Source organism: Bos mutus, chromosome 14, assembly GCF_027580195.1.
Source record: "Bos mutus isolate GX-2022 chromosome 14, NWIPB_WYAK_1.1, whole genome shotgun sequence".
In the NCBI taxonomy this organism is placed as follows: Eukaryota; Metazoa; Chordata; class Mammalia; order Artiodactyla; family Bovidae; genus Bos; species Bos mutus.
In genome coordinates, this window is record NC_091630.1 from 47,349,543 (window position 1) to 47,374,366 (window position 24,824).

Genomic DNA, 24,824 nt, shown 5'->3' on the forward strand with positions numbered 1-24,824 from the left:
ATGATACACATGGCTGGTATTACTTCACCACTAAGGCTCACTCACACCAGATTCTCCTGGGCACAGGAGAACAATTTCCCCAAGTCTAACCAATTACTTGGAAGCAGAAGTGACATCACATTTCTGGGCCAAAGCATTACATTGCTGGGTCAGGATATTCTATTAACTCTCTTCCATGCCACAGCGATCAAAGAACATAAGGAGATGGAGGTACCAGGAAAAGGAAGTAGCCCAGAATCCCAAACCACTACTTCCCTGGAGAACTGGATCTGCAGAGGACTTTGTGTGAAAGAGAAATAAGTTTGTTCTGTTATGCCACTGAAATTTTTAATGTTATATTTCACACAGCATGATTCAGCCTATTTTTACTGATATACCCACCCTACATATGTTTGGGAGAATGTTTCCTGGTGGTACTGGGGTGTCTCCTCATGGGCCACCTGTGAAACGAGATGTCTTCCCTCTAACAAAGTCATGAGGAAAGAAACTGACAATGAAGAGTTCAAACAAAGGGGGTGATCCATGTGGAGCCTCAACACATCAGAGACAAAGGGTAAGAATCTGTCAAAGTTTCTCTACACTTGTCTAGTCAAGTTGGGTGAGAATTCTGAGGGCGTGAGCAGTCAAGGGCCAAAAAAAGGGGTGTGTGTGTGCTATTTTGGCATAAGTCAGAACAGGCTTATGGATTCTATAGTGGCCTTAAGGAAATGTCCTTCAAGGTATATTAACACATATATGTGGAATCTAAAGCAATGGTATAGATGATCTTATTAACAAACAGAAATAGAGACACAGACACAGAGAACAAACATATGGACACCAATGGGGGGAAGAGGGAGGTGGGATGAACTAGGAGCTTGGGATTGACATATATCCACTATCGATGCCATGTGTAAAATAGATAATGAGTGTTAGTCGGTCTGTCATGTCCAACTCTTTGAGACCCCATGGACTGTAGCCCACCAGGCTCCTCTGTCCACAGCATTCTCCAGGCAAGACCACTGGAGTGGGTTGCCATTTCCTTCTCCAGGGGATGAGAGCTCAATGAGAACCCACTCTATAGCAGAAGAAACCCTACTCAGTGCTCTGTGGTGACCTAAATGGGAAGGAAATACAAAAGAGAGGTGATAGATGTATGACTGATCCACTTTGCTGTACAACAGAAACTAGTTTAGTAAACTAAACTACTCCAATAAAAATTAGTTTAAAAATAAACACCTTCTCTGGTTTCCTTCTCACCAGGAAGGCGCTTTGATTCTTGAAGTTTGATTTCCTGGTCAACAAGAATAATCGTTCCCACAAAAATATATAGCATCATCTAACACTGTAAACACAGAGAAGGAAATGGCGCTTTACCATCTGAGCCACCAGGGAAGAAATAAGAACAAGGAAATGGCAACCCACTCCAAAATTTTTGCCTTGGAAATCCCATGGACAGAGGAGCCTGGCAGGCTACAGTCCAGTTGCAAAGAGTCGGACACAACTGACTAAGCAAGCAGGCAACACTGTAAATAGATTCCCCAGTACATTTCAATTAAGTGTATTAAGCTAGCAGAATTCTGACAAACACCTCAAGACTTTATTGTACCGATGGGTACCAATGATCCATGCTCCAAACTTCCATGAACTCCATGTAGACTGAGTCATTGGTATAACCCAGCTTTATGACCCAAAGTATGAGAGGATGATGCCCTCAACTTGTTGGTAGATTCCATTAAACCTATCTTCTTTTCACTTATGCATTTTAGCTTATTGCTCAATCCCTTTAGTTCTCTTCTCAACATCATGATGAATTTATCTTTTGCTCTTGACACTTAATTTCTGTATCATGTGGAAACTCAGCAAGGTATGTGCAAGTTGCGTCCTATAAAAAGGCTGTGCAGGCCAAGTGGTTGGAAGAGACACCCGATTTCTGAGAAGGGTTCCACTTGTCAGGCCATGTGAATTGCATGTACTCACATCAGTGGCCAGACTGAGCCCTTATCCAAGCTGGTCGGCCCAGAGCGGGGATTTTTCTATAATTTGCACAAAGGTCCTTGTGAGCTGGAAGTGGCCGTGTCCTGAGTCATACACCCCTTTCCAAAGCCTGACTTTTCTCTCAGGGTCACATTCACACTGTTGCTCACATACTTTAAAGCAGAAGGTCCCTGTAGCGGGGCTGCCCCATCACCGCTGGCTCAGGCATCACCTCTGTGAGTGGATTTACCTCGGCTTCTGATGGACAGATGCTGTACCCACATCATTGCTTAATTCTGTGGTTCTCAGCAGCACCACCCAAAGGGGCAATTGGCAACTTTTTGAGTTCTCACAATAATTAGAAGCACCACTATCTTTAGTGAGCAAGGGTAATGGATGCTGGCCATCCAGTGGGTATGGGGTGGTCCTGCACAGAGAAAAACCATCCCTCATCCGGTGTGATTTTCAAATGCCCCCCACCCTCAACTTCATGGAGATGAAAAACTTTCAGACATTCATGCAAATATTAGCTAAATGCATGCCATGTGCTTGCCCCTCATTCAGTGGATCTGGGTGGATGACATTCTCGGCTCTCTGGAGCTTGTAAAAACCTGTTTTAATTTTCTGAGCCTGGAACTTAACCCAGTGTTACATAAAACAGAAAATACTTTTGCACTGTCTTAAGATCTCATTATGTTTCCTGAAATGCAACCGCCATGCAAATCGAGGGAAAATTGTAATTAATTTTGTTCTGAAGTCTACCAAAAATTGTTCACTGTATCAGAAAACCACATCACCAACTGCATCACTCTTCAGGACAACCAAACCACCGGTATAATTTGTCTTTCTAGTTCACACTTACAGCTATATCAATGACAGGGTCCCTGACTAGGCAAACAGCTGACTCCTTAAGGAACATTTAGCATAAAACCATACCCATACCAGGGAAGTAGCACATACTTCCCTGGTGGCTCAGATGGTGAAGAATCCGCCTGCAATGCAAGAGACCCAGGTTCAATCCCTGGGTCAGAAAGATCCCCTGGAGAAGGAAATGGCAACCCACTCCAGTATTCTTGCCTGGAGAATTCCATGGACAGAGAACCATGGAGGGCTACAGACCATACGGTCACAAAGAGTCAGATATGAACGAGTGACCAACACTTTTACTTTTTCACTGTACTTTATACCCAAACATTCAGAAATAGGTGTTATTTTATTGTATATTGCTTTCCTTTAGTTTCAGTTACATTATAGTTGGGGTATTATTAATATATTATTGTTTCTTAATATGTGTGTTGTTGGTTATATTATCAATGAATCTCATTTCAAGATGTCAAATGTGATGTAAAAATCTGTGCCTTTTACAGAGGGGGGCACTGCATCTAATAAGTTGAAAATCAGTTCCTTAACCATTGAAGTATTCAGCCCCACAGTTTCCAGTGAAGAGCCTCTTCCTCAACAATTTTCTAGAAAGCCTTTTGAGAGCAAGAACTCGCTCGTATTCCCCTTTTTTCAAAACTCAAGAGTCCCCTTCAGTCTAATTAATTTGAGGAATACCTTTTCAAGGAACTATATCCAGTGAAAATCTTGACACATAGGGCAGAAAAGCCCATGTGGTTATTTATAGTGAAATTAATGGGAAAAAAATTAATTCCATACAACTAGTAACTTTAATGTTAAGATTCTGAAAATCTCACATTCCTTAATTCAATGAATTATTCACAAAAATATAGTCATCACTGACTAGTCATTGGTTAAAGTAAAGGGCACAAGCTAACTCCTAAGCTGTTTGGGAAGATACATGTATCTAATACAAACACATGATAAACAACAATCTTCTCCTTGATGTCATGACTCTACAGAGAGTAAATGTCATGGAGGACATGAAACAGGATCCAGGACAGCCAGATTAGAGGAGAGCAGAAGCTGATAGGGAAGGCATCTAAGCCATCCCATACAGAGAACCAACGGTGTGGACTGCTAGTCCCACCAATGCCACTTAACTGGCTTGTCTGGCTGTGGATGAGTTTCTTTTCCTCTGTTCCAGTCACAGTTCAACCAGAGAAGCAGAACCAGTAGGAAGTATGTATCAAGAGATTTATTGCAAGACATTAGTTTACATGATTATGGGACCTGGCTAGGAAAATCTGAAATCCATAGGGAAAAACATCAGGAAGGCTACCTGAAAGTGCTGGGCACGGGCTATGCCACTGTCCATAGGCAAAATTCTTCTTCACAGAGGCCTCATCTGTGCTCATAAGATTCAACTGACTGAATCAGGCCCACCTGGACTGTCTAGGACAATCTCCCTCAAGAAAGTCAACTGATTACAGACTTTAGTCACATCTACAAAACACCTTTGGAAAAGACTCTGATGCTGGGAGGGATTGGGGGCAGGAGAAGGGGACGATAGAGGATGAGATGGCTGGATGGCATCACTGACTCGATGGACGTGAGTCTGAGTGAACTCCGGGAGTTGGTGATGGACAGAGAGGCCTGGCGTGCTGCAATTCATGGGGTCACAAAGAGTCGGACATGACTGAGTGACTGAACTGAACTGAACAAAACACTTTCACAGTAACACCCAGATCAGTATTTGACTGACTAATGGTGTGACAGCCTAACTAAGTTGAGTCCTTCAAAAGCCCACAAAAGTCCACCCCTTGTCAACTTTGCACCCAACACCCATCTCTTAAAAATCACAGTCTCCAAATAAAAGGAATAACAAAGTCATAACTCTACATACCACAATGCAGCTATCCTTCATACAACTGAAAACACACCAACCTCGTCCCCACAAGAGAAGGCCAGGTTCTTGGGGAATGTTTCTATTTCACCTTTGATGTCCTGTTACTGAAATACTATAAAGTTCATCATTATTAATAACTTTTACATTAAATGGTAAGGGGATAAGAGAAAAAAACAAAAATATTTAATATGTATATAAATATCTGAGCAACAAAAGACAAATACAGCTAATAATATTCTCAACTTCAAAATGAGGATGACAGGCCTATTTCACAAAGCTGCTTAAGGAATTCAGTGATGTGATATGTTATAAGCACTGTATTCTAAATATCATCATCATCCGTATTACTACTAGACAGGCACCTATAATGGTTTTAGGGTGAAAACTGTGACTCAGAAGAACACAACAGTAAGTCTAATGTAGGACTGAAAGGAAATTAAGAAATGGCTGTTTCTGGGGCAAAAAAAAAAAAAAGCCAAAAAACCAACAACAGAAATAAAATCATAGTGAAACATACCAATTTGTTGGATGAAAAAACTAAACACTGAAAATATCTAAATTATTTTCATAGTGCAGGCAGAGAAACAAACTTTCTCTTAGGGAGCAAAACTGTCTTTTGATAAGCAAAATACCTAAATAACATCTTTAGCTGGAAACAGTGCAGCTTTTTCTTCCTCTCCCATCATTCCCCTGAACTAGCCCACACAGAGGGACCTCTGGATTACAATCAAGGAGAGAAGGGAATGCCTATGATTCCCCTATGAAGACTTCAAGAATCTGGAGGACCAAAGATAGAGAGACAGACACAGACAGAGATACAGAGCCTCTGATGGAGGGAGACAGAAGCCAGGAAAGAAAGCAGGCTCCTGGGGTTGGTACAGCTGTGCATAAGAAGACAGGCAAAGAGGTGTTATGGGGCTTTCACTGTACTTATAAGATCCTCAAAACTTTCTCTAAAGATTAGTTTATTTTATGGAAATTATAATTCAGTATGCTACACTATAACTTCCCTGGTGTCTCAGATGGTAAAGCATCTTCCTACAATGCAGGAGACCCGGGTTTAATCCCTTGGTCAGGAAGATCTCCTGGAGAAGGAAATGGCAACCCACTCCAGTATTCTTGCTTGGAAAATCCCATGGATGGAGGAGCCTGGTGGGCTACAATCCAAGGGGTCACAAAGAGTCGGACACAACTGAGCGACTTCACTTCACTTAATGCTACACTAAAGTCTTTGACTGTGTGGATCACAACAAACTGTGGAAAATTCTGAAAGAGATAGGAATACCAGACCACCTGACCTGCCTCCTGAGAAACCTGTATGCCGGTCAATAAGCAACAGTTAGAATCAGACATGGAACAATGGACTGGTTCCAAGTCGAGAAAGGAGTACGTCAAGGCTGAATATTGTCACCCTGCTTATTTAACTTATATGCAGAGTACATCATATGAAATACCAGGCTAGATGAATCTCAAGCTGAAGTCAAGATTGTGAGGTGAAATATCAATAACCTCAGATATGCAGATGATACCACTTCAATGGCAGAAAGCAAAGAGGAACTAAAGAGCCTCTTGATGAAGGTGAAAGAGGAGAGTGAACAAGCTGGCTTAAACCTCAACAGTAAAAACATGAAGATCATGGCATCTGGTCCCATCACTTCAAATAGATGGGGAGAAACTGGAATAGTGACAGACTTTAATTTCTTGGGCTCCAAAATCACTGGGGACAGTGACTGCAGCCATGAAATTAAAGGACGCTTGTTCATTGCAAAGTTATGACAAAGCTAGACAGCATATTAAAAAACAGAAATATCACTTTACCAACAAAGGTCTGTATGGTCAAAGATGTGGTTTTTCCAGTAGTCAAGTATAGATGTGAGAGTTGGACCATAAAGAAGGCTGAGGACCAAAGAATTGATGCCTTTGAACTGTGGTGCTGGAGAAGACTCTTGAGAGTCTCTTGGACAGCAAGGAGATCAAACCAGTCAATCCTAAAGGAAATCAACCCTGAATTTCCTTTGGAAGGACTGATGCTGAAGCTGAAGCTCCAATACTTTGGCCACCTGATGTGAAGAGCCAACTCATTGGAAAAGACCCTGATGTTGGGAAAGATTGAGGGCATGAGGAGAAGCAGGCAACAGAGGATGAGATGGTTGGATTGCATCACGAACTCAATGGACATGAGCTTGAGCAAGCTCCGGGAGATAAGTGAAGGGCAGGGAAGCCTGGAATGGAGTTGCACAGAGTTAGACACAACAGAGTAATAAGATAAATAATCCAATGAAGTTGATTTTTAAAAAATTCTATGATCTTAATTTTTATAAAATGTTGTAACATTTTATAATGTTATAAAATGAAAGGAAAGAGCAAAATATTAGCAGTGGTTATTTCTCAGTGATGCTGATATGAAGCAGTGTTATATTTTCAGTTCCTCAAATAAGTGTACCAATTTTTTTCAGAATTAGAAAAAGTAAAATCTTCCTGAAAGAGAACCATTTTCCACTGAGTCTGTGCTCATTTCAGAACAATGCTGACCACTTAAAACTTAACAATTTCAAATTATTATCGCTTCAAAGGCAGATTCATGTTGATGTATGGCAAAACCAATACAATGCTGTAAAGTTTAATTAGGTCCCATTTGTTTATTTTTGCTTTTATTTCCAATATTCTGGGAGGTGGGTCATAGAGGATCCTGCTGTGATGTATGTCAGAGAGTGTTTTGCCTATGTTCTCCTCTAGGAGTTTTATAGTTTCTGGTCTTATGTTGAGATCTTTAATCCATTTTGAGTTTATTTTTGTATATGGTGTTAGAAAGTGTTCTAGTTTCATTCTTTTACAAGTGGTTGACCAGATTTCCCAGCACCACTTGTTAAAGAGATTGTCTTTAATCCACTGTATATTCTTACCTCCTTTGAAGAAAAGACAGCCTTCAGAATGGGAGAAAATAATAGCAAATGAAGCAACCGACAAACAACTAATCTCAAAAATATACAAGCAACTCCTACAGCTCAACTCCAGAAAAATAAATGACCCAATCAAAAAATGGGCCAAAGATCTAAATAGACATTTCTCCAAAGAAGACATACAGATGGCTAACAAACACTTGAAAAGATGTTCAACATCACTCTTTATCAGAGAAATGCAAATCAAAACCACTATGAGGTACCACTTCACACCAGTCAGAATGGCTGCGATCCAAAAGTCTACAAATAATAAATGCTGGAGAGGGTGTGGAGAAAAGGGAACCCTCTTACACTGTTGGTGGGAATGCAAATTAGTACAGCCACTATGGAGAACAGTGTGAGATTCCTTTAAAAACTGGAAATAGAACTGCCTTATGATCCAGCAATCCCACTGCTGGGCATACACACTGAGGAAACCAGAAGGGAAAGAGACACGTGTACCCCAATGTTCATCGCAGCACTGTTTATAATAGCCAGGACATGGAAGCAACCTAGATGTCCATCAGCAGATGAATGGATAAGAAAGCTGTGGTACATATACACAATGGAGTATTACTCAGCCATTAAAAAGAATACATTTGAATCAGTTCTAATGAGGTGGATGAAACTGGAGCCTATTATACAGAGTGAAGTAAGCCAGAAGGAAAAACATAAATACAGTATACTAACGCATGTATATGGAATTTAGAAAGATGGTAACGATAACCCTGTGTATGAGACAGCAAAAGAGACACTGATGTATAGAACAGTCTTATGGACTCTGTGGGAGAGGGTGGGAAGATTTGGGAGAATGTCATTGAAACATGTGAAATGTCATGTATGAAACGAGATGCCAGTCCAGGTTCAGTGCACGATGCTGGATGCTTGGGGCTGGTGCGCTGGGAAGGCCCAGGGGGATGGTATGGGGAGGTTGGGAGGGAGGAGGGTTCAGGATGGGGAGCATGTGATTTTTTTAAAAAGATAAAATAAAAAAAAAAAAAAAAAAAAAAACAATGCTGTAAAGTACTTAGCCTCCAATCAAAATAAATAAATTTAAATTTTAAAAAATGACATATTAAAATTTTAAAAAATTAAAAAAAAAGAATGATCCATCTTGTTTTTGTTGCTACCCAAGTTCCAGTTTTCTTCAGAATCTGTTCTTGCCTTTGAAATTAATCAATAAAGCAAATGAACCAGCAACAGTGAAAGCATCCGCTCTTCTTGAATAAAAGAGCAAGAACGGAAAGACTCAAGACTCAGGTTTCCAAGACAGCTCTGCTAAAGAATTCACCATGGCCTTGGGCGAGACTTCCCCTCCAGGCCACAGCTTCTTCAGCTATAAACCGCAGGCCGTGAACCGGATCATCTCTAAGGGCCCATCCGACACTGACATCCCACCACTTTATGTGCCCCTCGGGGAGGAAAAGCAAGCAAAGCAGGAATCCATCACTGAGTCATCTTTTCGTGGCACTGTGATAGAAATCACACCTCAGACAGCCCCCTTCTCTCTATTTCTCCATTTCATCTTCACCTTCTCAGCCTTCTTTCTCTTGCCAATCATGTGGCAGTAAAACTTAGATTTCACTCCCAACACTTCAGCTCTTCTGGCTGTTACTCTGAGAGTTCGGTCCTCATTGGTATCTGATTTTGCTCTGGTGCTCAACGGGGGTCTAAATATTTCCTCCTCTCCATTCCAGCTTATTTCAGCAAAACTTCACACCCTCTCCTCTGTTGAAAGCTTCTCTAGCCCTCCCTGCATCATTCTCCCAGCTATTAATATAAATGCATGGGGAGCAGCCTCCATTTCTGCTCTCACAAAATGATGCTGGCATTTAAGAAAACTCTGTGTGAGTGAGTACAGGGAGGCTGGGGATGGATGCGGGGGTGGAAGCCCTGAGATCTTAATGTAATCATGCTCATTTTAAGATCTACAGTCATTTGTCCTTGGCTCCATCTTCCCAGAAATGACTGGCACAGGAAGCTTTTTTGAAGGGCTATTGGCTCAAGTCTCACTTGGCGGGTCTTGTGGTGGGGGGATCATTTCAGTTACAGTTTCATCTGCCAAGTCTGTATTCCCTGTTGCCTGCTGACCCGAGTTGGATTTTAAATTTCCATCAAGACCACCTGCCTGGTGTTAATTAGTTATGGTTTCTTATTTTAAATGCAAACTTGTTTTAACATCCGTGAACTGGCATAGCATCTTGGGCAACTCCCCTGGTTCTACTGTACAAGCAGCAGTCCCAGCTGACCCAGCTATTTGTACTTTAATAAAATGCTGTAGCCAGGAGGGTAGAATATCCAGCAAATATCTGAAGCTCACCATTGTGAAATCCAAGTAAATCTCAACTCCTGTTTTTTTCCTATTCATTGTTTTTTGAAAAATCTTCAATGTATAATCAAGGATAATTTTTCTTATTCCCCATCCCACACATGTGCTTCACACTTCCTTATAATGTGAATAGGAGAAACTTAGAGAGAAACACAAACCTATTGTTTTTAATGCTGCTCTAGATATCTCTGTAGGTTTTACTCATGTGTGATGCATTTACCTATTGCTGTTGTATTAGTTGCTCAGTCTGACTCTTTATGACCTCATAGACTGTGGCCTACCTGACTCCTCTGTCTATGGAATTCTCCAGGCAAGAGTACTGGAGTGGGTTGCCATTCCTCCAGCTGATCTTCCCAACTCGGGGATGGAACCCCAGTCTCCTGCATTGCTGGCAGATTCTTTACCATCTGAGCCACCAGGAAAGCCCACTTACCAATTATTAAATCAAATCAACCGGTTTCCTCTTACAGGTAGTGGGTGAAGGAAATGATCTTTTCAGGCCTATTAGCTTTCCTTTAGCATGAAAATGTCACCCCACTCCAGTACTCTTGCCTGGAAAATCCTATGGACAGAGGAGCCTGGTAGGCTGCAGTCCATGGGATCACGAAGAGTCAGACATGACTGAGTGACTTCACTCTCACTTTTCACTTTCCTGCATTGGAGAAGGAAATGGCAACCCACTCCAGTGTCCTTGCCTGGAGAATCCCAGGGATGGCGGAGCCTGGTGGGCTGCCGTCTACAGGGTCGCACAGAGTCAGACACGACTGAAGTGATTTAGCAGCAGCAGCAGCATGAAAAACTAAAGCCAGGAGTTCTCTTCTTCACTGATACAAGCATGTTCTCAGGAGACATGTTCGGATCAGATAACTTTCAGAAATTTATCCTAAATTTTCCTTCAATCCACACACAAAAGTAAACAGAAGCACATTAAGAATGATGGACATAACAGCCAACAGGAAGATGATCTGGCATTAACACACAAATAAAATGAGTCTAGAACTTTGGAAGGGTTAGGAATCCCTCCTTTCTCCAAGACTCAGAAATGAAAATGGAATCTGAGGGAGAGTCAGGAGTCACTGGCTTTCAAAGAAGAGCTTGTATCTATAGATATTTTGATGTTAAATCCACTAATTCTCACATAATGTTGGACCAGCATTAAATGAAGGTGGAAAAAAGGGAACTGATATTGTTGTCACTTAACATTTCCTTGAGCGGCCTGCCATCCAGGTTTCCTTATCATCTTTAGAAACAACCATTTCGAGAAGTGACGAAGAGCGTCATCTTCACAGATATATTGTTGTTTTTCTTGTGCCCCAGACTATCTGATTTTATGTTCAACTGTCAGTCAGTTCAGTTGCTCAGTTGTGTCCGACTCTTTGCAACCCCATGAATCGCAGCACGCCAGGCCTCCCTGTCCATCACCAACTCCCGGAGTTCACTCAGACTCACATCCATCGAGTTGGTGATGCCATCCAACCATCTCATTCTCTGTCATCCCCTTCTCCTCCTGCCCCCAATCCCTCCCAGCATTAGAGTCTTTTCCAATGAGTCAACTCTTTTGCATGACGTGGCCAAAGTATTGGAGTTTCAGCTTCAGCATCAGTCCTTCCAATGAACACCCAGGACTAAGCTACTTTAGAATGGACTGGTTGGACCTCCTTGCAGTCCAAGGGACTCTCAAGGGACTCACAGTTCAAAAGCATCAATTCTTCGGTGCTCAGCTTTCTTCACAGTCCAACTCTCACATCCATACATGACCACAGGAAAAACCATAGCCTTGACTAGACGGACCTTTGTTGGCAAAGTAATATCTCTGCTTTTGAATATGCTATCTAGGTTGGTCATAACTTTCCTTCCAAGGAGTAAGCATCTTTTAATTTCATGGCTGCAATCACTATCTGCAGTGGTTTTGGAGCCCCAAAAAATAAAGTCTGACACTGTTTCCAGTTTCCCCATCTATTTCCCATGAAGTAATGGGATCAGATGCCATGATCTTCGTTTTCTGAACGTTGAGCTTTAAGCCAACTTTTTCACTCTCCTCTTTCACTTTCATCAAGAGGCTCTTTAGTTCCTCTTCACTTTCTGCCATAAGGGTGGTGTCATCTGCATATCTGAGGTTATTGATATTTCTCCCGGCAATCTTGATTCCAGCTTGTGCTTCTTCTAGCCCAGCGTTTCTCATGATGTACTCTGCGTGTAAGTTAAATAAGCAGGGTGACAATATACAGCCTTGACGTACTCCTTTTCCTATTTGGAACCAGTCTGTTGTTGCATGTCCAGTTCTAACTGTTGCTTCCTGACCTGCATATAGGTTTCTCAAGAGGCAGGTCAGGTGGTCTGGTATTCCCATCTCTTTCAGAATTGTCCACAGTTTATTGTGATCCACACAGTCAAAGACTTTGGCATAGTCAATAAAGCAGAAATAGATGTTTTTCTGGAACTCTCTTCTTTTTCGATGATCCAGCGGATGTTGGCAATTTGATCAACTGTACCAATGACTAAATCCAGGGCTGGGAAGAGAAGGCATGGGATTACTTTTTTGTCATAATCTAATGGACAATTTTCTGGGTGCTAAGTATTAAATGGTTTTAGGAAATGATGAATGACACCAGCCTCAGTAGCTGGAAGGATTCCATTCTTCCAATCGCTGTCTTTTGGATCTACAAATAATCTGGGATCAGCTGGCAACAGGAAAAGCCATTGTCTGGGGCTACCTCAGTTTCCCCTCCGGGTTCCTCTCCCAAACACAGAGCCAAGGCACACCTCTGGATGTGAGAAGAAAAGAAGCTGTGACTGTAGATTAAATCACTCTATGGAGCCAGGTCAGATGGGACAAAGGCTTTGTGTCAGATCATAACCATAAAAATGTAATATCTAAAAGCAAACATTTTTTTGTTTTAAACATAATTACTGTCATGTATGTGAAATGTGAGAGCTGGATGATAAAAAAGAATTGATGCCTTCAAACTGTGGTTCTGGAGGAGACTCTTGAGAGTCCCTTGGACAGCAAGGAGATCAAACCAGTCAATCCTAAAGGAAATCAACCCTGAATATTCATTGGAAGGACTGATGCTGAAGCTGAAGTTCCAATACTTTGGCCACCTGATGTGAAGAACCGACTCATTGGAAAAGATTGAAGGCAGGAGAAGGGGATGACAGAGGATGAGATGGTTGGATGGCATCACCAAATCAATGGACATGATTTTGAGCAAATTCCAAGAAATAGTAAGGACAGGGAAGCCAGGCATGCTGCAGTCCATGGGATCACAAAGAGTCAGACATGACTGAGCAACTGTACAACTGAAATGCAGTTTCCTGAAGGATTTTTACCTTTGGAAGATAAAAATACTGACAGATCCTAAGCACTCTAGTCCATATATATTTTTATATCATGCATGTGAATGCATGTGTACTTTATATTTATATTGTATACAGTATGCATATTAATAAATCATGCATTTTTCTAGAGATAATTATGGGTTGTGATAAACAATTATGTATACTGTGTTGTAATGAGTATGTACTGGTTCATACTGATTAGGCATAGCTCTAATAATTCCCAGCACAGCAACAGATTCTAACCTGTCAAATCTACATTCATCCCTTTCTTGGAGTACTTTTAAGCAATGCTTATGATTAGAGAAGAAAACAGCAATTCAGCTCAACGTGTAGTTCTATGTACCTTCACTCAATCAATATTCTTTTCAAGGAGAGATATATTTGCTTGCTTTCATGGCAAGTGATCAAACATTATGATCTTGCTCTATGCCAGGTATAATTGTCTGACGCATCCTTGTTTTTGATTTTCCTAGAACTCTAGGCTGAATTCATTTTCTTCCAACAACTAGAATTTTCCTTTTGTACATGTCACTTGTCTTTGCAATAATTACCATTTTGCTGCCATTTTTCCTACTAAATCATTCTTAACATACTGATCTCAAACCCTTTTTAAAAAATCCCTAATTTCTACTTCCTTCAAACCAAAGAACAATGTTTGAATCTGTCATTTATGTAACAAAAGTGCTAATTTTACCTTTGGATCCTTTTGGATTTCTTACTGAATCAAAAAGCATCATATTTGTTATTAGAAGATCATTTATAAGAATGCTACTTTCTTGTTTTGTATCATTAAACATTTCATGTCATACTTTGGAGGCAGGAGTTAATTTGTCAGAAGTAAGCTACTATTTGACTTAAATTCAGCATGTATTTCATAATTTTAAGGTTAAAAATATTGTACTCATTTTAAGAGTCCACCTTAAATTTTTTTTGAAATAAAGTGGGATGTATGTGGGTGGGTGGATGGATGATAGATACTTTAAAAAATAAAGCAGATTTAGTAAACAGAAAGGATATTCAAAAACAAAAAACCTCAGGAGCTAAGTGAATCAGTTATTCAACATTAATTGAATATTGATGAAGAAGAAAGAGTAAATTATAAGTATACTCTAAATATGGGCTCCCCTGGTGGCTGAGGCAGTAAAGAATCTGCCTGCAATGCAAGAGACCCGGGTTCGATCCCTTGGTCAGGAAGATCCCCTGGAGGAGGAAATGGCAACCCACTCTAGTATTCTTGCCTTGGAAATCCTATGGACAGAGGAACCTGGTGGGCTATAGTCCATAGAGCCAAAAAGAGTCGGATACAACTAATCGACTATCACTTTCACTTTCTTCATACCCTTAATAAACATAATTATTGGCTGAAATACACAGAATCTGTATTTTTAGCTTTACGGAGGGGAAAAAAGCAGAAGGAGAAGCCACTTACTATAGATAACTGTCCTCTTAGATCCATAGAGACTGGTGAGCTGATGTCAACAAGAAGAATTAAAAAAAAAAAAAAAAAGCCCAACCATCAGCAAAACTACAAAATAGTAATTAGCACGAGCACTTCAAATACCTTGCAAGACACTGACTATAACCCATGGCTGACTCTAATTACACAGCTATAAAAGAAAAAAAAGAAAGAAAAAAAGATACAAAAAAAGTTTTGTACCTTGATATTTGTGGTTCTTTAATTCTTGGTCTGTATCTATATAGTATCTGAGTTTCTAATTATAATAAATTATAAAATATTTCATATCAGTCCCTCATCTGGCCACACTTGGGGAAATCCTAGCACTTTTGCCTGTGTGGTCTAACCCAGGGCACTCTACGAATAGAGGTAACTACCTTAATTGCAGGGAAAATGTCTAGGGGTATTTAAGAGTCTTCCACTGAGCTGGCTTTATGTGACAGCAAATTTTGCAGACAGACATATAAAAGAAGGAATAAAGTCTTAGTCCACTATGTAAATCTCAGAAGATAATATACTATCATTTTTTATAGCTTGGGATTAAACTATTTATCCACTATCAAAGGGATCTTTGAATTGTTTAAGAAATGGTAATGATTAGGTTTTAAGCATTACAGATTCTCTAAGTCAAGTCTCCCTCATGAATAATACCATGCATTTTCAAAATAGCTTCTTAGCATGGCCTGAAAACAAACCATCCCAAAAAGGAAAGTGAAGCTATGAGCACCTATTTCTAAGGACATGATCAACTGAGATAACCAGGGCCTTGGAACATATCTTGAGGTTACAAAAAATACTTTTCCTTAAAAGATTATTTTGAATGAGGGGGAACTTTCCTGGCGGTCCACTGGCTAAGAATCTGTGCTCCCAATTCAGGGGGCCTGGTTCAACCCCTGCTCAGAGAACTAGATCCTGCCTGCCCTAACTAACACACAGCAGAGCTCCCCAAAAAGGACTATTTTAAAGGAAACAAAGATTTACAATTTTTTTTTCAGTTTTGTCTTATACAAACGAAATTTTCTATGAAAAGGACATCCAGCTTTTTAAAGTAAAGATAAAAACCGTAAGAATTATTTTTCATGCCCAAATGAAAGTTCAAAAACAATATGCATCCATTATCTCCAAACACTACTCAGTAAAGCAAAACAGTCCTGTCTGACCCCTCTCCCTCAGTTGGCTATGGCATGTACCACCCTCTCCTTCATTCTGCTCTCTCTTGGCTCCTCTTCCTCTCATTCATTCACAGAACTGCCTTAAAGAACTTAAAACTCAGTTCACAGGATGACTTAGGGTGAGAAACACTGGTTGCAGCAAATAGTTAAAGCAAATAGCTTATATATCTAGAATGTTGTAAACCGTCTACAGCTTATTGATCTGTGCACAAGGAAATCAAGCAAAAACCTCAATACAATCTATTCACTAGTGTCAGGAAAAAGAGATGGACATAAATTGTGTTGCACTGGATACCCCAAAACACCTAAGCAACCTATCCTATAGTTGCCAACATAAATTGGCACCTATAAAATACAGACCCAGCTTGAGACAGACTTCACAATTTGGCTTAAACTTTGCATGCTGCTGCTGCTGCTGCTAAGTCGCTTCAGTCATGTCCAACTCTGTGTGACCACATAGACGGCAGCCCACCAGGCCCCGCCGTCCCTGGGATTCTCCAGGCAAGAACACTGGAGTGGGTTGCCATTTCCTCCTACAATGCATGAAAGTGAAAAGTGAAAGTGAAAAGTGAAAGTGAAGTCGCTCAGTTGTGTCCAACTCTTAGCGACCCCATGGACTGCAGCCCACCAGGCTCCTCCATCCATGGGAGTTTCCAGACAAGAGTACTGGAGTGGGGTGCCATTGCCTTCTCTAAAACTTTGCATGACCTTTCATTAAAGGCTTAACAATATCCATATTCTTAACAAATACGATTCTACTGCAAGTAGGCTTCTTCACCATCTTTTAAAAAAGTATAGTTTTAATAGCTCATGTCTCTGGACTACAAAGCATAAAAAAATATTTCTTATTTTACTTTCTTGGTTAAAAAGAAAACTTTAGATTTAATCAGCTTTAATAGTAATCAGTTTTCCACGAACCTGACTCAAACACCCTGCCCAATGTATATCATCCAAATGATTGTATCGGTAAAAAAAAAAAAAAAAACAGGTAATGTGCCTTATGAATAACAGATATCAGATTCTTATAAAACTGAAAGCAATTTTGTAAAAGTCCCATTGTTGGGACTTAGCGTGGTTTTATGCTTTTCCTCCATTAATCCACCAGTGCATGGGGTTTATCTTTTTATGTGAAATGCATGACAAAATATTTGACTGGTTATCAATCCATTAGGAAAACAGTTACATGGTTTTTCCAATGAGGTTAGAACAAAATGATTTTGGAATTTCCAGAATTTGCAGAAATGGAAAGAAGCCTGACCAACTTTGAACTCTGTTCAAGGAATAAGAAATGGGATTGGACACCATTTTGAAATGTGGGTGCATATGTGCTTGCCAGGTTCTCTTCTTGCCAGCTGCAAAATCTCCCGAAATGTCATCCAAATTTGATTAAAGACAGGTTACTCCAAACTCATTCTTTCTCATCCTTATAATAAAAATGGGTATATTTTTCAACATTATTGACAGGAAAGTAAAATAACCAAAACCAGGTGAACAGCTGGGTAATTTCTCCCTTAAAGAAGTATAGTAGATGTTCTGCCTAGTGTTATCACAGGGGCACATAATATGTACTCCCCAAAAAACAAAATAATGGCTACTTTACCATATTTTCTTACCTGTCTCACAATTTAGTACTTCTGTAATGTTAGCGTCATCTCAGAAATACAGATGTGGTCATCTCAGTGTCCTAGATCATCTCAGAAGGAACAAGCACTAATGTTTTGATAGTTCAAAAGAGGAATTGTTGTGGAAGAAGCACAGTGAACTGTCTAGACCAGTGGACCCCAACCTTTTAGCACCAGGAACCTGTTTCATGGAAGACAATTTTTCCACCAATAGGGGGTGGGGGGATGGTTCAAGTGGTAATGCGAGCGATGGGGAGTGACAGGGCAATAGCAGATGAAGCTTCACCTGCTGCTCCCCACTGAATCCTGCTGTGCAGCCCAGTTCCTAATGGCACTGGTCTGTGGCCCAGGGGTTGGGGATCCCTGGTCTAGAAGATCCTTAGACGGCACTGAGCTCCACCAGACACCCTACTACAGCATAGGGCTACAGAGGTATCAGACAGTGCATGAGCCCTCCAGGCACTCGCAGCTGGGTAAGAGGGCCAACGGGTCACAGGGGAAACACAAAAATAAATATATGGGATTTCTTAGGGTCACTGAGAAAGGAAAAGCTGTCACACAGGTAGAAGGGTGGCAGGTCGGGTGACAGAGCCTTGAAGGATCAGACGAGCTGGAAACCAGAGGACAGGGGAAACACAGGTCACCACGGAAGCAAGGCACAGAAAGAGAAGTGTCAGTCTCCTCACAGAAGAGAGAGCCCCTCCTTGGTCTTTCAGCCTCCCTCCAGAGCCAAGAGCAAATGTGCACTGTTCAGTCTCCTGAACAGTGCAAACGTTTCCTTCTGGAGCGCAGGTTGTGCGGGTTTGCTTGCAGCCCGTGGTGAAAGGCCGGGGATCCCTAAGCATCCTGTTCCATGGCAGTGACGCAGACCTAGCCCATGCACAGCATTCACCTGAATCACTCCATGTCATCCCTGTGCGTCTTGCAGGGCAAAGGAAACTTACACTCCCGTGAAGCTCATGCTGCGTGCCGTGCCCTGGGTAAGCAATCCCTTTGTCTCTGATCTAGGAGACGTGTGTCTTCTGCCAGCATCCACGAAACTCTGGCAGACGAGTTGATCACTTATAAGGAAGGTAAAATCTCCAACCACACACAGTCTCTAATAGACAGGTAGTGAATCAATCCATTGATGAGAGAGCAAGCAGAGGAGAATGAAAGGAGAAACTGAAGAGAAAGATGAATTTGGTTTTGTTGCTGTTCAACTTGAAATGGTTGTGGAGTCCGGGAGCTGCCAACACAGATTTGTATTTTATGAGAGGTCTGGGCTAGAGATACATATTTTTAAATTAATTTTTATTGGAGTATAGTTGCTTTAAAATGTTGTGCTAGCTTCTACTGCAGAGCAAAATGAGTCAGCCACAGAGACACAGACAGACACAGACACACACACACACACACATACATATATATATATTATATCCTCCCTTTAGGATTTTCCTCTCATTCAGGTCACCACAGTGCATTAAGTACAGTTTCCTGTACTGTACAATATGTTCTCATTAGTTGTCTGTTTTATTTTGTTGTCTAGTTGCTAAGTCGTGTCTGAGTCTTTGCAACCCCATGGAGTGCAGAGTGAGCAGTCGACATTTTAGGAATCAGTGAACTATAATGGACTGGAATGGGTGAATTTAACTAATATGACCATTATATCTACTACAGTGGGCAAGAAGCCCTTAGAAGAAATGGAGTAGCCATCAGAGTCAACAAGAGTCCGAAATGCAGTAGTTGAGTGTGATCTCAAAGATGACAGAATGATCTCTGTTCATTTCCAAGACAAACCATTCAATATCACAGTACTCCAAGTTTATGCTCCAACCAGTAACACTGAAGAAGATGAAATTGAACAGTTCTATGATGACCTAGATGGTAAGAGAAACCCAAGTAAGACAGTAGGTGTTGCAAGAGGGCATCAGAGGGCAGACACACTGAAAGCATAATCACAGAAAACTAGTCAATCTAATCACACTAGGACCACAGCCTTTGTCTAACTCAATGAAACTAAGCCATGCCCGTGGGGCCACCCAAGACGGGCGGGTCATGGTGGAGAGGTCTGACAGAATGTGGTCCACTGGAGAAGGGAATGGCAAACCACTTCAGTATTCTTGCCTTGAGAACCCCATGAACAGTATGAAAAGGCAAAATGATAGGATATTGAAAGGGGAACTCCCTGGGTCAGTAGGTACCCAATATGCTGCTGGACATCAGTGGAGAAATAACTCCAGAAAGAATGAAGGGATGGAGCCAAAGCAAAAACTTTGGATATGACTGCTGATAGAAGCAAGGTCTGATGCTGTAAAGAGCAATATTGCATAGGAACCTGGAATGTTAGTCCATGAATCAAGGCAAATTGGAAGTAGTCAAACAGGAGATGGCAAGAGTGAACGTCAACATTCTAGGAATCAGCAAACTAAAATGGACTGGAATGGGTGAATGTAACTCAGATGACCATTATATCTACTACTGTGGGCAGGAATCCCTTAGAAGAAATGGAGTAGCCATCATGGTCAATAAAAGAGTCTGAAATGCAGTACTTGGATGCAATCTCAAAAACAACAGAATGATCTATGTTCCTTTCCAAGGCAAACCATTCAATATCACAATAATCCAAGTCTATGCCCCAACCAGTAACACTGAAGAAGCTGAAGTTGAATGGTTCTATGAAGACCTACAAGACCTTTTAGAACTAAGACCAAAAAAAGATGTCCTTTTCATTATAGGGGACTGGAATGCAAAAGTAGGAAGTCAAGAAACACCTGGGATAACAGCAAATTTGGCCTTAGAATACGGAATGCTGCTGCTGCTGCTACTGTTGCTGCTGCTAAGTCGCTTCAGTCGTGTCCGACTCTGTGCGACCCCATAGACGGCAGCCCACCAGGCTCTGCCGTCCCTGGGATTCTCCAGGCGAGAACACTGGAGTGGGTTGCCATTTCCTTCTCCAATGCATGAAAGTGAAAAGTGAAAGTGAAGTTGTTCAGTCGTGTCTGACTCTTAGCGACCCCATGGACTACAGCCAACCAGGCTCCTCGGTCCATGGGATTTTCCAGGCAAAAGTACTGGAGTGGGGTGCCATTGCCTTCTCTGAGAATACGGAATGAAGCAGGGCAAAGGCTGTTAGAGTTTTGCCATGAGAATGCACTGGTCATAGCAAACACCCTCTTCCAACAACACAAGAGAACTCTACACATGGACATCACCAGATGGTCAACACCGAAATCAGATTGATTATATTCTTTGCAGCCAAAGATGGAGAAGCTCTATACAGTCAGCAAAAACAAGACCAGGAGCTGACTGTGGCTCAGATCATGAACTCCTTATTGCCAAATTCAGACTTAAATTGAAGAAAGTAGGGAAAAACACTAGACCATTCAGGTATGACCTAAACCAAACCCCTTATGATTATACAGTGGAAGTGAGAAATAGATTTAAGGGACTAGATCTGATAGATAGAATGCCTGATGAACTATGAATGGAGGTTCATGACATTGTACAGGAGACAGGGATCAAGACCATCCCCATGGAAAAGAAATGGAAAAAAGCAAAATGGCTGTCTGGGAAGCCTTACAAATAGCTGTGAAAAGAAGAGAAGTGAAAAGCAAAGGAGAAAAAGAAAGATATAAACATCTGAATGCAGAGTTCCAAAGAATATCAAGGAGAGATAAGAAAGCCTTCCTCAGTGATTACTGCAAAGAAATAGAGGAAAACAGAATGGGAAAGGCTAGAGATCTCTTCAAGAAAATTAGAGATACCAAGGGAACATTTCATGCAAAGATGGGCTCGATAAAGGACAGAAATGGTATGGACCTAACAGAAGCAGAAGATATGAAGAAGAGGTGGCAAGAATACACAGAAGAACTGTACAAAAAAGATCTTCACGACCCAGATAATCACCATGGTGTGATCACTCAAGCCAGACATCCTGGAATGTGAAATCAAGTGGGCCTTAGAAAGCATCACTACAAACAAAGCTAGTGGAGGTGATGGAATTCCAATTGAGCTATTTCAAATCCTGAAAGATGATGCTGTGAAAGTGCTACACTCAATATGCCAGCAAATTTGGAAAACTCAGCCGTGGCCACAGGACTGGAAAAGGTCAGTTTTCATTCCAATCCCAAACAAAGGCAATGCCAAAGAATGCTCAAACTACCGCACAATTGCACTCATCTCACATGCTAGTAAAGTAATGCTCAAAATTCTCCAAGCCAGGCTTCAGCAATACATGAACCGTGAACTTCCAGATGTTCAAGCTGGTTTTAGAAAAGGCAGAGGAACCAGAGATCAAATTGCCAACATCCGCTGGATCATGGAAAAGGCAAGAGAGTTCCAGAAAAACATCTATTTCTGCTTTATTGACTATGCCAAAGCCTTTGACTGTGTGGATCACAAGAAACTGTGGAAAATTCTGAAAGAGATGGGAATACCAGACCACCTGACCTGCCTCTTGAGAAACCTGTATGCAGGTCAGGAAGCAACAGTTAGAACTGGACATGCAACAACAGACTGGTTCCAAATAGGAAAAGGAGTACATCAAGGCTGTATATTGTCACCCTGCTTATTTAACTTCTATGCAGAGTACATCATGAGAAACGCTGGGCTAGAAGAAGCACAAGCTGGAATCAAGATCGCCGGGAGAAATATCAATAACCTCAGATATGCCGATGACACCACCCTTACGGCAGAAAGCAAAGAGGAACTGTAGAGCCTCTTGATAAAAGTGAAAAAGGAGAGTGAAAAAGCTGGATGAAAACTCAACATTCAAAAAACTAAGATCATGGCATCCAGTTCCATCATTTCATGGCAAATAGATGGGGAAATAATAGAAACAGTGACAGATTATTTTGGGGGGCTCCAAAATCACTGCAGATGGTGACTGCAGCCATGAAATAAAAAGATGCTTGCTCCTTGGAAAAAAAGCTATGACCAACCTAGACAGCATATTAAAAAGCAGAGACATTACTTTGCCAACAAAGGTCCGTTTAGTCAAAGCTATGGCTTTTGTCAGTAGTCATGTATGGATGTGAGTGTTGGACCATAAAGAAAGCTGAGCACTGAAGAATTGATGCTTTTGAACTGTGGTGTTGGAGAAGACTCTTGAGAGTCCCTTGGACTGCAAGGAGATCCAACCAGTCCATCCTAAAGGAAATCAGTCCTGAATATTCATTGGAAGGACTGTCACTGAATCTGAAGCTCCAATAATTTGACCACCTGATGCAAAGAAGTGACTCATCCGAAAAGACCGTTATGCTGGGAAAGATTGAAGGCAGGAGGAGAAGGGAATGACAGAGAATGAGATGATTGGATGGCATCACTGACTCGATGAACGTGAGTTTGAGGAAGCTCTAGGAGTTGGTGATGGACAGGTAAGCCTGGCGTACTGCAGTCCATGGGGTCACAAAGAGTCAGACATGACTGAGTGACTGAATGGAACTGAACTGACAAAATATCAGTAATGCTTATGTGTCAATCCCAATCTCCCAATTCCTCCCAAGAAACATATTTTTGAATTATTCAAATCCACATGTGAGTCAACATCTTGAGAATGAAGAACCATATCCTGGAGAATACCATTATTTAAGTGGTAGTTATGGGGGTGTGGTCTATAGGAGTAGACAGAATGGAATGAGGATACTGCATCTCTCAGATGCCAAAAGCAGAGAATTCCAAGCAGGGAGTAATCACCAGTGGAATGACGAAAGATCCAAAACCAGAAAACCCAAAATCCCACTAGACTTAGCACCTAGAAAGTAACTGTTGTTCTCATGTAATGTGCTGGTCCTGGATCTGTGGGCTGGGAGATCCCCTCCTCAACCTTCCCCTCATCTGTGTTCCAGACATCTGAACCTGCAAGCTGCACTTGCCAGGCTCCAGTGTCAGCTGGTCTCCAGCTGGGCTGAGTTTAGCCAATGGTTGATACGGGTGAGAGATTAAAAGACAAAGGGAACAGAGAGGTTGGGTGTTTCTGCTTCTCTTCTCTGCTGCGGATGGATGTCTGACAGTACATGGGCTGAATCCCCTCCGTGGCTTCAGCTCCCTCTGGACAAGCCAGTCAACCCAAGAGTCTTGCCTCTAGCGTCATCTCCAGGCCAAGGTCTGATAGTACCATTTTTACTTCATCCCTCCATTCCATGTGTGGAAGTAGCTTCCAGCTGTGGGCATCTAAGATATCTCACCATCCTGTCTGGTTTCTCAGTTACTCCACTACCCATCTAATCAATTTCCCCACATTATATATATATTTGGTAACAAATCACTGAAGTTGTTCATTTTTTGGTCTGGTCGGATCCTGATTAATAAGAAGAGGTAAGAACACAAAAGCCAAATCTGATAGGCAAAAGAATGGGAAAAGATGTTGACAACCAATTGTATAGAACATTCTTTAAGTAGCTTCATGAAAAGGAAAGAGAGACTTGATGGTAGCTGGAGGGATGGGTCTTTTAAACTTGTTTGGCAAGATATGTGCTTGTTTTAAGGCTGAGGGGAAGATGTCTGAAGAGAGTGAGAGAATAAAAGGTAGAGGAATTGAGCTGTGTGTGTGTTGAGTCACTTCAGTTGTGTCCGACTCTTTGCGACCCTATGGACTATAGCCCACCAGGCTCCTCTGTCCATGGAATTCTCTAGGCAACAAAACTGGAGTGGTTGCCACTTCTCCAGGGGATCTTCCCAACTCAGGGATCAAACCTGTGCCTCCTGTGTGGCTCCTGCACTGCAGGCAGAATCTTTGCCATTGAGCCACCAGGGAACCAGTTGGATTAATGGAATAAGGTCCCAGAGGAAACAGGAGGAGGTAAGGGGTTTTGTAGGATCCAGGTAACAGATTTGATCCAGTTAACAGGGTTTTTCCCCCAATGCATCAGATAAAACTGGTAATAGTCCAGTTAGATCAACAGGATCCATCAACAGGGGTATAAAGTTATATCATCAGCTAATGGGTTTGACCCTAACCTGAAATTGATATCCTGAAACCAGCAATACAAAGGTAAAGATTTGCTACCTTGTAAGTAAAGTATGTGAAATTTTCTGATGGATTCAGCTTTTCCCAAAAGTTTAAGGTTTGCTGAGTTTGGAGGTGAAAAGGTGGGTTGGAAGAGAGTGGTGATGGTCTAGAATCCTTCTGTGAGGATTGGCAGTGAAAACTAACCAGGGATCTCTGAGAGGACTGATGGTAATGCAGACGACTTAGCTGAGGTATTTACAAGGAATTGTATAGTTTATAGTTTGGTTCCCCTCACCCTCAGATGATCAGTTGTGCCTGTTTGGAAGCAGGA

The 24,824-nt window shown here is 41.5% G+C and overlaps 1 non-coding gene across 1 annotated transcript; it reads right to left on the minus strand.

The window, feature by feature from the left end:
* Nucleotides 1-24,400: 24,400 nt before the first annotated feature.
* LOC138990803 (small nucleolar SNORD12/SNORD106) lies at nt 24,401-24,489 on the minus strand. Its single transcript, XR_011466919.1, has one exon. It is a non-coding gene; the product is annotated as a small nucleolar SNORD12/SNORD106 (small nucleolar RNA).
* Nucleotides 24,490-24,824: the final 335 nt, after the last annotated feature.